This window comes from Lineus longissimus, chromosome 4 (assembly GCF_910592395.1).
Source record: "Lineus longissimus chromosome 4, tnLinLong1.2, whole genome shotgun sequence".
NCBI lineage: Eukaryota > Metazoa > Nemertea > Pilidiophora > Heteronemertea > Lineidae > Lineus > Lineus longissimus.
In genome coordinates, this window is record NC_088311.1 from 7608698 (window position 1) to 7624527 (window position 15830).

The 15830-nt window shown below is 39.1% G+C and overlaps 1 protein-coding gene across 6 annotated transcripts in view; it reads right to left on the bottom strand.

The window, feature by feature from the left end:
- The window catches only part of LOC135487146 (heparan sulfate glucosamine 3-O-sulfotransferase 5-like), a 249269-nt gene that overhangs the window by 53141 nt on the left and 180298 nt on the right, over positions 1–15830 (bottom strand). For 4 of the 6 annotated variants that reach the window (XR_010446780.1, XR_010446779.1, XR_010446782.1 and 1 more), the window contains one exon: positions 493–4009. The exons of 1 other annotated variant lie outside the window; for it this stretch is intronic. The gene's annotated coding sequence lies outside the window, so the exon portion shown is untranslated. Of the gene's footprint in view, positions 1–492; positions 4010–7888; positions 8167–15830 lie in introns of those variants that run through there. One more of the 6 variants, XM_064770580.1, reaches the window with a different exon arrangement.

The window sequence follows — 15830 nt, forward strand, 5'->3', positions numbered from 1 at the left end:
CAATCGGTGCCTTTGTGAGGAAGGAACAGACGTCTGTGCGTGTTTGAGCCGGGCTCTGATGAGATGAAGTGACAGGGCCCACAAACACTGGCCCATTTCCTTTGCCCAAGTCACTTGCACCCCTCAAGGAGAACCTCTTGTACATTCCAATTTTCATACTGGTAATGTTAATATCATGTAAGTTTAGCAAAAGCAGATACCGTAAATTAATCTAACGTATTGTAAGTTTTTTTTAATAATGAAACACGGTCTCATCATTTAAATTATTAATAAACAGATATTTGGATATATGAGAGTGAATGGACTGCGTGATGATCGGGCTGATGGGTGCAGTAGATTATCTGGCCTCAAAAGAATTCTGTTAAGGAATGCTGTGGTAAGTTTCTGCTGCCGCACAAGGTTGAACGTCATTTTGCAAAATCCACTCAAGAAGCTGCAAATGTCAAGCTTGAAAATGCACATGATGCACAACTTACATCACCAGTGCTTTGTGAAGATGAAAAGTAATTGATTCTTTAATGTGATGCCCCTTCAACCAAGTGGAGGCTTAAAACTCAAAAGGAGCAGTGTGCTGGAATATCAATTAAGTTTTGCATTTCTGATGCACTCAATGAATATTGCAAGTTCAACAAGTGAAATCGAAAAATTTAGAGCGTCACCAAATCAAACAGTTGATGCACGATTGCGACAGGATCAATACGGACCATATGAATATGAAAGGCAACATAGAAAACTTGAAAGGTTGCTTAAGTATCGCTGGCGTCGATCTCAAACAACCGAATCAGAAATTTTGATCATTTATTAAGCTTTTAGCAGGCGGGGAAATTGTACAAACACTTTCCGTATGAATTGGTGTTGCAAGTCTGAAACACATAATGTCCTATTTTACGCTCATCAGTTTTTGAATCAGAAATAGCATCACTTTCGTCATCACAATCTACGTTCCCTAACCAGATCATGATGCAATTTGAAAGGTTTTCCCTCCTCAGGATTAAAATGCAAACAACAAAGCACCGTCTGCTTTGATCAAGTTTTTAATAGCTTAACAAGTTCTTTGTGAGACGTTTACTCAAAGATGATGCTTAATTTACATCGATCTAAATGAGTGCATTCAATTTGATCAAAGTTTGAGAAGAAATTTTATCTGAGCATGATTGTGAAGAACAGTGAAGAACTTCAAATATCATCAAGGAATTAAAAGGATGATTCCTTCAATTTTGAAATGTGTTATTTCACATTGAATTACAAGATCATGCAATTGGTTTTATACATCATGCTACTAGTTAAAATATTAGATCATGTGATCATGTGATCAGATAATACATTAGATCATGTGATTGGTTAACACACAAAATGTGATTGGTGAAAACCTCAATACGTTACATGATTTGCTGACTGGTTAACGCTGACATTCGATCATGTGACCAGTTTACACAAATTACCATGCAATCACACTATTATAATCAGGTCTCAGAAATGAGAATACATGTACTTGTTGATGATAAATCAAAGATATTTTGCTTTTTCCTAACTTACATGACAAGAAGGTCCATATAGCACCATGATCAAATTTCAAATGGATTCACTCACTCGCGAATCCTACACACATTTCCTTTTCAAACACAAAGCCTCTTGTACAGGAGACGAACAAAGGTTACAGCATGGCTTTTTCAACGTAATCGACTTTGTGGAGGAAAAGCTTCAGAGGGAATATCACCTTACAAAGCAGAACATACACTACTATTGGTTCCGTTAATACCCCATATTGCTTACTGATACGGTTTTTTGGAAAGTATTAGTAATGTTTACTTGAAACAAGGTTTCAACCATCTTTAATACATGAACATGCGTGTATTATGACCTCGTGATCGAGGTTAGAACTAGTTGTTCCAGGCAAGTTCATTTGTCACTTCCAAAACTTCTAACCACTAGAACCGTCTGAAGATTGCACTTCCAACAGTCACAGGAACCTGAGCCTGATATCGCAACTCCTCAAAAGTCAGCTTGTGTTTGTTCAAAGTGGTCTGAACTTCTACAAAGTTTTGAGATTTTCGATGAAGACGGATACTCCAGATACTTCTCAAAAGTTAATACATCAAAGAAATGTTCATGTGATCACAGATCTAGGGCAATCTTTCCCAGAATACAACTCAGGAAAAAGAACATTGCAGCAGCTGTGCAACAGAAAGAACAACAAAGGAAGTTAGAAAGGTGATAAAATGGGCAAATGAAAAGAAAAGCCGAGTTTTTTTCTGGCAGCACTTAGGTATTATGTTCATAGGTTGACAGGCCATAAAAACAGGGGCAGAAATGTGACAATTGCTTTTTTGTCCCTAAAAGCCCGCAGACCAACACTATGATTTACCAGGACATTCTTACAAGAACATGTCCCAGGAAAAAAACTCATCTCTCATGAAGTCCTAGATCATAGAAACGCCACCCAACCCTTTTTTGTCAATCTCTTCTTGCAATCATAAGCAAGAGGAAAGAAGCTTAAATTCTAGGGCTTCATTAGTTCCAATCATTCTTTTATAATCTTTTTTTCACGTTTTTCTAAAGTAAATATCAGAGTACCCTCAATAAGCTTTAGCCATTTTTGATATTGATAAGCTTGTTCGGAGCAGCTGAGAGCTTAAAGCTCAATTTGCTACAGTAGCAACAGTTCATAGCAACAGTTAACATACCATTGTTGTTAGAGAAAATTTCATGAATCGCATAAATTAAATGGTAAAGATTTTGCAGTTTACCATGTTTACAGAAGCCTGAACAGCCTAGGGTACTGACCATTTCATGACTCATACTCTACAACAATACACGAGAGTTAGAATTAATATTTGCTCCCCAAAAACTATTAGTACCAACACCATCATATTTAAATTCACAAATGCTTGCTGAAACCCTCAGGGAGACTTTAATACAGACATGATGGAGACAAGTTTTACACCAATGGACCCCAAGGACTGGGTATTCCAAGCCAAATATTTCAAATTTAAACTCTGCATAACGAGAAAACTTCTGGCCCCAATGCACTCATCTTCCTGGATATCCTTGGTCCAGTGAATAAGACCTTAAAAAACATTCAGGGATGCCGGGAAAACCAATATGCAACATGATATCCGCATATCAGCCCAAGTAATCTCAGCACCGAACCATTGATTATACCTTCTTTTCATATCTCAAGGGTGCTGTTGCATGAGATATCTGTTTTCAATATCACTTGGGACGTCGCAATCAAGGACATTTTGGCTTCGAATAAGATTTGATATCAATGAAACCCGAGATGCAATGCCAAACAGATGGTTGAATTTGATGGCTGTGGAAGTGACATTTGTCAATGGTATTCAAATAGGATGAAATAACATGATCATTAACTGCAAACAGCAACTGGTGTTATTAGGGTTTTGCCTATTCAATGCAGGGATTGCACATCAGATCAGAATGCAAGTCACATGCACAACAGCAATAACAATTTGTCAACAATGACAGAATAAGTGAAATCACTATCATCTAATGTCCACAAACAACATATATCATGGCAGCCACAAGAGCACTTCAGGGGGGTATGCGTTGATGAAATAACAATTTTGGTACTGCATGTACAAATCGCTGATTTTTGAAGCTGTTTTATTTTTGCATGAAATACTTCATACGTGAAGATAAAAATCACTTTATAAATGGAAAAACTGAAAAAAAATTTATAATCGGCCAAAATGTAAATTGTAAAGTTTCATATTTTGGTAAATCGTGAAAATAAAGCTGGCCGAAAAATTTGGTGGCTCACAGTCAAATCAGAATGTTGAGAACTACACATATTTCCAACGTCTAATCACTGGCACCTGGAAACATCAACAGTTTTTCTTTGACATTCTGTACTGGAACATCTTCACGAAATGCTTTCCCCTTTTCCTGCTCAAGATTCTTGACTATCCAAATTCTTCATCATGGTGACTAAATGTCCCTTGAATGACAACTCAAACACCATAACCCAAACCGATGTCATCCTGTCATGCTGAAATCGAAACATCAGACAATATAATTACATACACCAGACTGAAATCAGAAAACATGTAATTACAATCATTGATACCTGACACTCCCTCGGAGATAAAAGTGAGAACTTACTTTACGTGATTGATAAAGTTGCAATTACAACATGTATCAGCGGATTGCGAGGGGAGTGGCAAAGGTATGATATGAGAAGATCAAAGCCGAAGAAATAAGTGGCACTGTAATTACTATCATGATATCCAATTACTTCTCATTTGATATCTTTATGCTGTAGAAGATTACTTCAAAATATTGAGTGTAATTTTACTCATATAACATTGACTCTTTAGGCGATATTTGGGCATGGGGAGACTGTGCAAATATATGGACTATCGTACATGTTATAGCCTAAGCGTAACAGATGTGCCTCAAATGGCTAAATATCATTGACACAGTATTTTCATGAAAGTTATACAAAAAGTTTTGAATTCCTGGTTTGGGAATTAGGCAGGAATTATGAATGTAAAGCTTGGTGTGCCCTACCCCAGCTTGCGTTTTATCAACAGTTCCAGAACATGAAAGCTTTTCATGTAAATTTTCATAATTATTCAGAGTTAAAACTTTTTTTTGTAGATACATGTAGGCAGATCCAGAAAAACTCAGTCCCAAAACGCAACTGTCCCCTCTCAATGATCGATGATCGCTTCTAGAGAACTCTCTGGAGACAAACTTTAAATTGAAACTTTAACATTACATTTCAATGGTTCCTGGCAAGTAATGTACATCTGGGAGTTTTCGCGACAGTTTTTCTGGTATAATTTGCATGTTTTTCTCAATACAAACTCATAAAACAGCCCGCCTGTATACGCCTGCGCATGGCTATTTCTGATCATTGCCGAGTGAACAACGTATCGTCACTTGATCTGCTGACTGTATCCTTTGATATTGCATTGGTATACTATTACGCCTAGACTATGTTTTCTTGCTGCTGCTTTCAAACAATGAACTTGTAATAAGTGTAATTTATACATGATAACAATAGCTATGTCACTGACGGTCAAACAGCACTCAGTAACGTCAGCAATTTTGGTTCTGTTTCGTTGAAACCTACGGGTGACATTAGCTCGCAAGACAGCTTCAACCTATAGTTCTAAAAAGATACGTTTTCAACTCTGTGCTGGTACACCCCATACGTTGGGTTTAAAATGACGAGGTAAAATTTCCTATTGATCGTGATAACATAAATTGTATACCGACAACTGTACATGTAGGAAGATTATAGATAATTAATTAGGGAATTTACAGTATTCCATCAACAAATTATGTGAGTCACCAAACTGATAAAAGTAATTTGATGAAATTTCAAATAATAATCACCAAACGCCATTATCGCAGTTCACATTTCAGAGTTCCGAGCACTTTCAACAGGATTTTTATTTCCAAGCCCAATTTTTTTAATTGAGATAATTCTCTTCAAAATCAACCATATCTGAAAAAATGACTTCACAGAAAACATTTTTGCTACTGCTACTCTATTTGTTGACTCAGTTTCTTTTAGATCAAAGACAGTAACAAGGAAGAGAACCTTAGGATTACTCGAGAGATGATTACAATTAATTACTTAGGGGATTTGGGATCAGTGTACCGGCGGTGGCTTCCCCAGACAGTCACAAAACAAACCTCATCCAATATGGCAAAATTGCTACAATCATCTCGTATTTTTCTGACCAATGATGCAAAAGAGGAATAATTATCGTCATCAGCTCGAAAGATTCCTCGGTCCCTTTTCTTATGATCATGGTGATTTGGTCACAGTGTTGTGTAATTGGATTGTGATTATCTCAAATGGTCCAAGTTGCTTTGATGTTTTGTTCTGTACCATCTTCTGCTATTAGGTGCCTACAAACGAGCGATTTTTGTTGCCGAAACCGGCGATCATGATTGCATGTGACAAACTCCTGGAAGTTACCATGCTACATCTCAAGTGACTAAAAGTTATCTTCTCCGAGTGACCAACCCCTAAGACTGGCCAATTTAAACTCAGGGAGTGACCAAGCTAAAGTCCATTGAATGACCAATGTGCTCGTGTTATCCGCTTGAAGTTACCAAGCTAATAAGCTCCTGAAGTTGACCAAGTAAACCAGAAGAGCTTACCAAGTGAAGTGATGACAGTAACTTACAGTTAACACTTTGAGGTGATGAAGAGAGCCTCTGTTTGGATAAGAAAAGAAAGTCACTCTTGAACTGGGATACAAATATCACTATAGTACATCATTGACACAGCTCCAACTTCTCCTATGAGATACTGGATCCCGCCCTGCAAAGGGGCCAATCCTTCAGTAATTATTAATCATCATCTTTAAGGGATCCTCAATTCATCCGCTTCGTTTCCTCAAATGATATCAAAAGAAGCTTTACGGCCTGTTAATCTTCTTATTGGATTCTGTGGGTGGAAGATGGAGACATGTCTGACCAAAGGTGGCAAAGCTTTACAAAGTGTACGGGGAACACCTTTAACGGTTTTGCCATTGCATGATAAATTGACTAAAGTAACTTGGCAAATGAACAACTCAATATTTAGGTGCAAATTAAAGACTTTGAAATTATAGAGATAGCAGGTTGACAATTTGCAATCACTTTCCTCAGAGTATTAGTTATAATCCATGATATGCTGTTTAGAACGTTGAAATACAGAGACTTCAAATTACAAAGCATCGTGTCAAAGAACTGAAAACAGGTCCGAATTACAAGTTCAAAATCTGAGATTATTATCGAATATGTCAATCATTTGGTGAAATATGCAACATTTGTTGCATCAAGTTTTGTGCCATCCGAGTATGCTTAGAGAAAGGGCAGATATTTTAGAAATTCATTAAAACAAATATTCTACGAGCAATACGTACCGGGCCTCACTTGGTATCAAAGCAATAGATGCATTGCCAAGTCTTACGCGAGTTCCTGAATCGATCCCTGCTGCAGGCCCTATTTTCCACATGTTCATCAGGCCAAGTCCAGCTTACTGATCTGTGCCGCACTTATACATACGAAATGAGAAAGTTCATTTTCACTGCCCGAGAAAACGTAGACCAAAACATTGGTCGTGCAAAATCTCCTTTTCGTTATTACGTTTAACAGTTTAGCTTCTTATAAGCTACAATGTGCTTCAAAGCGCTTTTGCGCCTTCAAATCGTGTCCAATTCAAACCAGGTGATTCTACACCTTTCCATCTAATACTTTTAGACATAAGCAGACTATCATTTTGGAATCTATAAATCAAATTTGCAGAAATATCGAGTAAATACATTGTAAGCAGAACATGTTGTTGCAGCAAATAACCCTGGGCACGTATTCGATTCAATTCTGCATAACAATATGCCCACAACAATAAGATCTATAAATCAATCAAAGTTTAAACAACTTCGAGTAGCAGATTTAAAGAACGACGAAAACAAAATGCTGATAAAAAATGTTATCAAATGAATGAATAGCCTTTAGGCAATGACAACTGCTGTTCAAAAGAGCATCCTTTGTACTTTTAAACGTAGGATTACTTCTACTTCTGCTAAAACCATGACAAATAAACTACAGAGGTACTGGGTAAAAAGCGCCACCATCATTTTGATGAAATCCTCACGAACATGTGAATAAGACACACAGGTGGGCCATGATTTCCATTAATCATGTTGATAAGAAAATACATGGAGCGAAACACCTTTTTCTGATATTGAACACAAAAAAAACCCAAATCAAAGATTCTGAGAATAACATCATTCTGTAGTTGAATGATCAATGCACACTTTGAAAAGATTATTTGCATGCTACTTTAAGGTTAAGCATAACGTAACAATATCGTTTTTAAAGAAACAACATGCAGAGCTACATGTAGTAAACAAGATCCTACCTTTCAATCCCCAAGCAAATCCTAACAGGCGTTACCTTGTAGCTTAAGAACCTTTATATCCAAGAATCTGATCGTCAAAGGTGAATAGTCAGGTGCAAAAAACACAATGAAGAAATTGCAAGATCAATAGAACATTAGCGAATCAATCGTTATAGCGTAATACCTCTCGAGATGCTAGGCGAGCATTAAGACGATGACAGGATGTACCACACCCTAGCATTCCGCTACGTTAGCTATGATTAGAGTATCGCTAGCTGTTGCTGAGACGTGACTGCTCTTGGTAGAGTTGTGCGAGATGTTTTACTGGTAATGGGCAGAATGTCATGCGGGCAAGTGATCTCCAATGATATTCATTGAAGGGGGTGGTGGTGGTGGTGGTGGGTTGGTGCTGTCTTCAATAGCATTATCTTGTCATGTTGTCTTTCTCTTAATATTTAAGGATCGTAACCGATGACTATTGCCATCATCACTTACTCACAAATAAGTTGAACTCATTTTTCCACAGATGCCAACAAAAATAAGCATAGCCTACAACCCCTTGAACTATTCTTTAGAAAGCCACACTAAATTAGACTGTGGGGGAAATTGGGCCATTCCAAGGGCAGAGGCCATTGAATCAAATTACACAATTGTGAGATTCCTCCCATGCCAACTTCCACTTCCATCACCCCTCTACAAATGTTGACCAAGGCCAAACATGGTAGTTTGTACCATTCTAAGTTTACTGCGAAATATCACATACCATACATGTACATTTATGTGCCATAGCTGTATGAAATCAAGTATAGATTTAATCCATACTTGATGAAATGAACAACAGACTTGCACTTCTGATAATCCAATAGCAATTCCGTCATCAGTTGACCTGAAAAATCTGTACACTGTCTTCATAGATTGCATTGCAAATTCGAGCAAACTTAATCTGAAAACTGACACTAATAGTTCCGCAATCGACAATGACAACAGAAAAGTGAAAAAAGACGAGATTCCAATATTTTCAATCGAGGTCTTTTGTCTTGAGTACATTGGCCATTTCAGGCATATTTGTTCAGTCATCTTGGCGTATTTATTCATCTGTCTCACAAGTTTTTTCCAATACTTTCTTGTTTGTAGAACGAGAAAATCCATACGATTCTTTTTCAAGTGGCTCTCTGATGGCCTTCGATCACCAGAATGGGAACGGGAGTTCTTTAATATCAAAATACGAGCACGTGATTAGTGTGCACTGGAGAAATATTGAGATAATGACTTTTTATTACAAAGAATAAATATGGTTTATGGAGAAAAACGGAGTCGTTTTTCACATGGGATTTCTTTTTGCCTCCGTGCATAAGACCAGGATTCAGGTTTCTCAGCAAGAAGGATCTACTGTTGTGTAGAATGGTAGGAAGGAGAAGTTTGTATTTCTGGTTTTGGCCAATCTTGCTTAATCTCTTCAGTTCAAATGGGGTAATTGGTACTGGTTTTTCCGATAGCAGTCCCGTAATCTTACCCACCCAACCAATTTCTGGAATTGACTTGACAAATAAGACATGACCAACTGCCTCATCAGAGTGCAAACATTGGAATCTGTGATTATTATTTGCCAAGCTTTATGGTAGATTCTATGTAACTCTATGAGTATGTACACTGAAAGTGCATTCCCTGAAATGCAAAGATGCTAGAGATTGCCATAACCTCAGTATGCTCATAAATAAATGCATCATCCAAAGTACATTGGTTTCTCATTTACCATCAAACAAAAGAGATATGCAATACCCACTCTGTCTCATATATATTTCCTTTGAAAACAGAGAAAAAGAGGCGCCGTCTGCCTGATTTAGTCTACATTTATAGTCTGCCCTGTTTGCTCTATAGTCTGCCTGTCCCACGGTACACGCTAAATCAATACCAATCTCCGCAAACACTCCCACCCCCTACACCCCAAGTCTCATTATGCAATCCCATAATTGCTTCCACTTTCCTCGCCCAATTTTGGACTCGGCGCCTGGCTCTATTAATTGACATCGTTCTCATTAATAGCATTGCATAATCACTGTGAACAATTTGAGAGGCAATTTCATTACAGACACTCGCTGAAGACGAATTACACAGCAGTGACCGCGCGAAGTGGTCCATCCTCTTGCTATAGCATCCCGCTATCAGGACAGATTCTTGTCTCTTCGTGTTTGCGCCGCACCGTTTTCCACATCGTTTATCATAGTCGTTTCCCGCCGAATTCAATTCCTTGCCAATCTTATCAAGTTGGTCGCATTAATTTTTTCCCACCAAAGCCTTACAATCAGATTGAGCATAATTGCGGCGATCTTGATTCGTATTGTGACATAATTGGAAATGTCATTGGAAAATAGCGACTGGTGATAAATTCCGCAGAGGGCGGCTATCTATCTTTCCCAACAAATCAGATCGCCAAAAATGCTAGTCATGAAAACATCACATTCAATTCTTGCTCCAGTGCGTAATCCACCGATCTCTAGCAGACTACCAAACTCTCCCTGGAATATGATTCCATTCGAAATTTGTTAGTTTATGATTCATGCTTATCCTGTCATTTATCTCTGCCAAACATCGTCCATCTCGCTCCATTTGCCGCCATTGTTCTCCGCGGAGATTTTTCATAATTTCTGACGATATTAAGATAGGTACCATTACTGGCACAGCACACGAATCCCCGCGAGGTGATCTTATAATTTGTTGCTCTCCTGAGGTGCATGATGGAATGTCGTAACTATCCCTCTGAAAAGAAGCCCATCCATTTTGGTACAACTATTTGATATTAGATGTATCATGACGGGCATGGCATGATGTACGGCTGACAGTGACATATTAGCTGAGATAACCACCGGTGCAGCCATAGCTAATCGAAGTATGTGAAATCTCAGTAGACCGTGATGTAGCATCAACCATATCAGTATTTTTCATAGAGTGGATTAGAAAAAGGATATGGAAATAAGATTAATTCTAACAAAACTCTGGCATGTCAGTGCAATGTCATTTGCATAATCTGTATTATTGGAGTTTTTGGTTTGCTTTATCGATAACTGTTTTTCATCTCTGCAAACTCGAAACCCTACACCTATAAATAAGCTCTGAGAAAGCTCACATCTGATTTCTGACCTATCATGGTAAGACACTTGATACGGTAGGACAAGGACGACATTATGAGCAGATCATACATCACCACAGCCATTCTGGAAAGCAAACACTTGATTTTGGCCACCAAAAAACGACATTTGTGTCCCTGCAACCTGTGACCAGGCAATGACAACTTGACAATTGTGGTTGAAATGCGGCCACTAATGAGTTTAATTGTAATAACTTGTCCTGTTGTCATGGCTCAGTCACAGGTTGCAGAGACTAACATCGCTAGTTTGTGTGGCACTTTATGGAATGTGAACAAGGAGTGATGCTCTCTACTTCCCAGCAGTTGAGAAAAACCCTCGATGATGGTACCAACTGCTTCCAACCTTGATTCTCATGCAGCGAAATATCTTCTGAGGTAACAGTTAATTTCCTCTGTATTGTATGATAACTGATCGATGACTTCTTGATAAGAACACACAGGGATCAATACAAATCTCTCACTCGGGAACCTGACAGAAAAAGATTAGAAATATGGAAAGAAAGAAAATGCCAAATATGAAGACAAGGCGTCTATTTTGACTATCATTATCTCGATACATTCCAAGTACAGTGTCGTAGCCGAACAGTATCCGCCTGACATAATACCTCATCACTGTGGCAGGAAATAGTTGGACGAAGTAAGTAGTGGGCAGCCTAGTGGATTACTGTTGAAGAAGCTGTGAGCATTGTCTCTGTCTGGGAATTCTCTGCTGGGAAGGCTGAAGGGAATTGCCTGGACACGACATAGGTAAATGACATGGAGCGGTAGGTTACTGCCTGAACATGTCAAAGATAGACGACATGGAGTTGAAGGGAATTGCCTGGACATGTCAAAGGTATGACATGGAGCTGAAGGGCATTGCGTAAACATGTCAAAAGTAGGGGCATAACAACAACCGAGGCGAGACAGGACAGATACTTAGACTTTGACCAATACTGTAAGTGACCAAATATGGTAATCCTCACTAATGGTTGCGATCTTCTCCATGAGATATTCAAAAGACATTTTGTGATTCAACAGAACGGGCCCATCAAGACACATAGATGATAACAAGATGATGATATTCCTATACAAAACGTTCAGTTATTGAGTTGGAGTTAGACTGCCAACTGAAAACAGAAGGAATCATGACCTTGTATTCTGGTCATCACCATCAACTTTCCCCATCTTCCCATTAGCAAACAAATTATGCGTTGGTCCATAGACATTAGCATACCCACTCAAACTGAAGAGAGCGACCTTGTATGAACTGCAGATACGACTTTCACCACGAGACCCAACACACCAATTTACCATCATATTTATCATTTTTCCAGCAGAACAACCCACACAATGGGACCTGAAACCAAAATGACCCTGCATTGTGATATGTCTTCTCCTTTATAGTTGCATAGTTAGAAACTCCAATGCGTGGTCAGTAAATGCTTCCCCAATAGGATATAGTATAGGTTAACCAACTAAGACATAGTTTATAGGAAGGATTAATGGCCTCGCCAAAGACTGAGGAACCAGCCTGATGGTCGGCGAGGGATGAATAAGAGAGTGATTCCAGCCAGGGGTAGACCCCGGGGGTCACCAAATGAGAACACTGGAGTGATACTGGCCATGATTTTTTTGGTTAATGGCAATGAATGTTGACTACTGGAATGGGGCTAAATCCTCTTTCTGGACTCAGTTAGTAAAATCTTCTGGAGTATGGGAGTGGTCTTTCTCGGGATGCCAGGATGGACAAAAATATCCTCTTTATATTAACAGGACGTCGGGATTAGTACCCTTTTCCCCCTATACCACTGTCTGTAAAAATGAGACAGTTTTGCCTTAATTCACCATCCTAACACTACTGTTGCATTTCATTCGACTAAATCATACATGGTCAATCATGACCAGAGTCTGGATCACAATGGACCAAGGATGGGCCCAGATTACTTATTTAGGCAAACAAGTCTACTGGCGTATTAAGCCAGATAAGGCGACAGATGAAGAGAATAACAGTATCATGGTGTCGTGTTCGGAGTAAGTAATTCTGATTGGTATAGTCCAGTATAGAGGCCGGCTCTAATTGGAAGGATCCAGATCTGACAGGTTGCTGGAGTTCTGACTACCATCCAGAGTAACTTATTTTGAATAGCATTGTCCAGAATGGAGACCAACTCTGATGGGAAGTTTACTGATTGGTATTGGCATGCTGCTTGTGTCCCATGTAACCATACTTGAATCTCCTCAGGACATGCTATGGATTGTCAACTGGTAATTGCACCTCCTTGCAACATCTGGCAGGTTGCTTGAGTACTGAATACACTCTGCTAAAAGAAACTTATTCTAAATGGAATTGTCCAGTATAGAGGCCAGTTGATGACCTAGTATTTGCAGGTTGCTTGAATCTGAACAATACTTAAATCTCCTCAAGACCTGCACTGTGTCGTCAACTGATAATTGCAACTCTTCACATGCAATATCTGGAAAGTTGTTTGTTCTTACTACACTCTGTCTACAGCAACGAATTCTGAAAAGCATTGTCTGGTATGGAGACTAACTCTATTAAATAGGAAGATTGATGTTCTAGTATCGGTATTTTGCTGGAGTCTAAACCATACATGTGCTTAATCTTGTCAAGACTGCTCCAGATTGTCAGATGATAATTACAACTCCTAGCCTCTGTTTTCTATCATGAGTGTTTTTTTGGACATGTTGTATATGGTTTCAGCAAAAGTTACAGACTCCAGACAACACCAATGTTGACCAACACTGAGATACTAACACACAACATGATTTATGGTAGAACAACACCAACATTTTGTAAACGTAATCATTTAGGGCCTGGGCCAGCACCACTTTATCCAAGATCACAAAGTTACAACATTACATGGTTTTCCACTATCCACGTAAGTATAAACGTGTTCATAATCTCATTTTTGCCAATATATTCAACATATTGTTGCTGTTTTCTATCCAATATCACTTCCATTTATACTCTATGGGCCAGAAAGAATTCAGATCACCAGCTGTTGATAACCAGGGCTGCATGATGGAGAATACTTTAGGTTTCAAGGAGCCCAACTGACACTGAAGGCCATGCAGCACATTGAACAAAGATGGATGTGACATAAGCTGAAGTAAACAGTAACAGACAGGGCACTCGAGGGGTCAACTGTCAAAGCACATAGGACAAGCCTTGAACTGACAGCGTTTGATCAAGTTGGACACTTTTCCAGTGCCACTGTACTCCCATACGTTTATTGGGGTTTCAAACACAATGTGAAGTACACCTACACAAGCTTACCTATACAGCAGCAGTCCTAATGGATCACCTCCCATCCCCTTTTAACCACGGAATCAATTTTTCTCACTTTCTCAGCTAATCCAGCATGTACACCAAATCATGAATATTCAACCCTGTCTCCCAAGGGGACACTTTTGATGAAATATACCCAACGCATTGATTTTTACACAGAGCACGCTAGATGTTTGATATTTAACTCTCTTTTGAACTGAGTCAGGTTACATGAGATGTAAACATATATCTGACAAGCTCCAATATTTGGTATGAGGAATGAGTATGCCGAGAAAAAGCTGGTAGCATACATGTGGCATAAACGACATGCGGAGATGATAAGGATGCACTCTTTAAACATTTTCCCCAAAAAAACTTATTAGCTTGTTTGTCATAACATCCATCAGAGTGACATAGTAAATTAAAAATCTCTCTTTCATAAAAAACTCTTGGTTTGAAATGACCACTTTGGGGCCAAATTTCCTTGATAAAGTAGTTCCATGGTTCATTTTCTTTGGAAGCACCTCAAACAGTGATGCTATGAGCCAGGGTGCCAAGCAAGTACAAAAATGTTAATGCCTGCTGCCCACCAACAATCTGGGAAGCTCCTCTCATGCACCAGGGTTCTTTTTTATCATTAGACTTTATATTCACCACCAAACTTCGGCATACCATACTTCGAAGCTGCCAGAACCAAGCACCCTCCAGGAGAAGATCACCGGCTGCATGTTCACTCCAATTATAAAATCAATTTCTTTATTCAACGTGTTCAAAGCTAATAGACTTCTTCCTCAACTACAGGTGCATCAAGATGTCCTCCTCATTAAACTTCATCTCGTCGAACATCTTTTTTCTCTGTTGCAAGAACTTCTCTTGTCTTTCCTCCATCAACAGTGATGACTCAGCATTTTCAAGTGGTATGGCGGGGAATTCTTGCCGTTTTTTCAGAAGCAACATGTGCATTGCAGAAAATAAGCTTCACCCCAATGTGTGGAGCATGTCAACGCATATAATAGCACTGACACTGACGCATCTGGAAAGTGGGTATTCAAAAAAGCTGGACCACTGGACTGCTGGATTTCTGGGTTGTTACTCATAGATCACCACCGCCTGGATGGTTTGCCCAATTTCAAAATCTTGAAAGTTTCCCACCATATGCTTCTAGTTCACACACTGGGACAGCCAACATGGATTACCATCCCAGACTCTTCACCAGAGAAATCACCGGGCTATTACTGGCGGTTCTACATGAACTACAAAGCTGACAGAAGATTTGCTGAAAAACTTCCCAAGTCAATGCGTGAATAGTTATGTACTTCAGCGTGTTGAGTCGGGGCATTTGATTAGACAGTTGTGATAATGACAGCATGAGGCTCTGAATGATCCCGAATCCAGGCATTGGTGATCCATGAATCACATTCCAGTGAATCCAGTGAAGCCAGCAATCCAGCGATCCAGCTTTTTTGAATACCCCTGGAAAATATGTTTAATGGAAGAATTTATTTGAGAAGAGGACTATAAGGCAAGAGCTTGGTCAGTGGTCATGT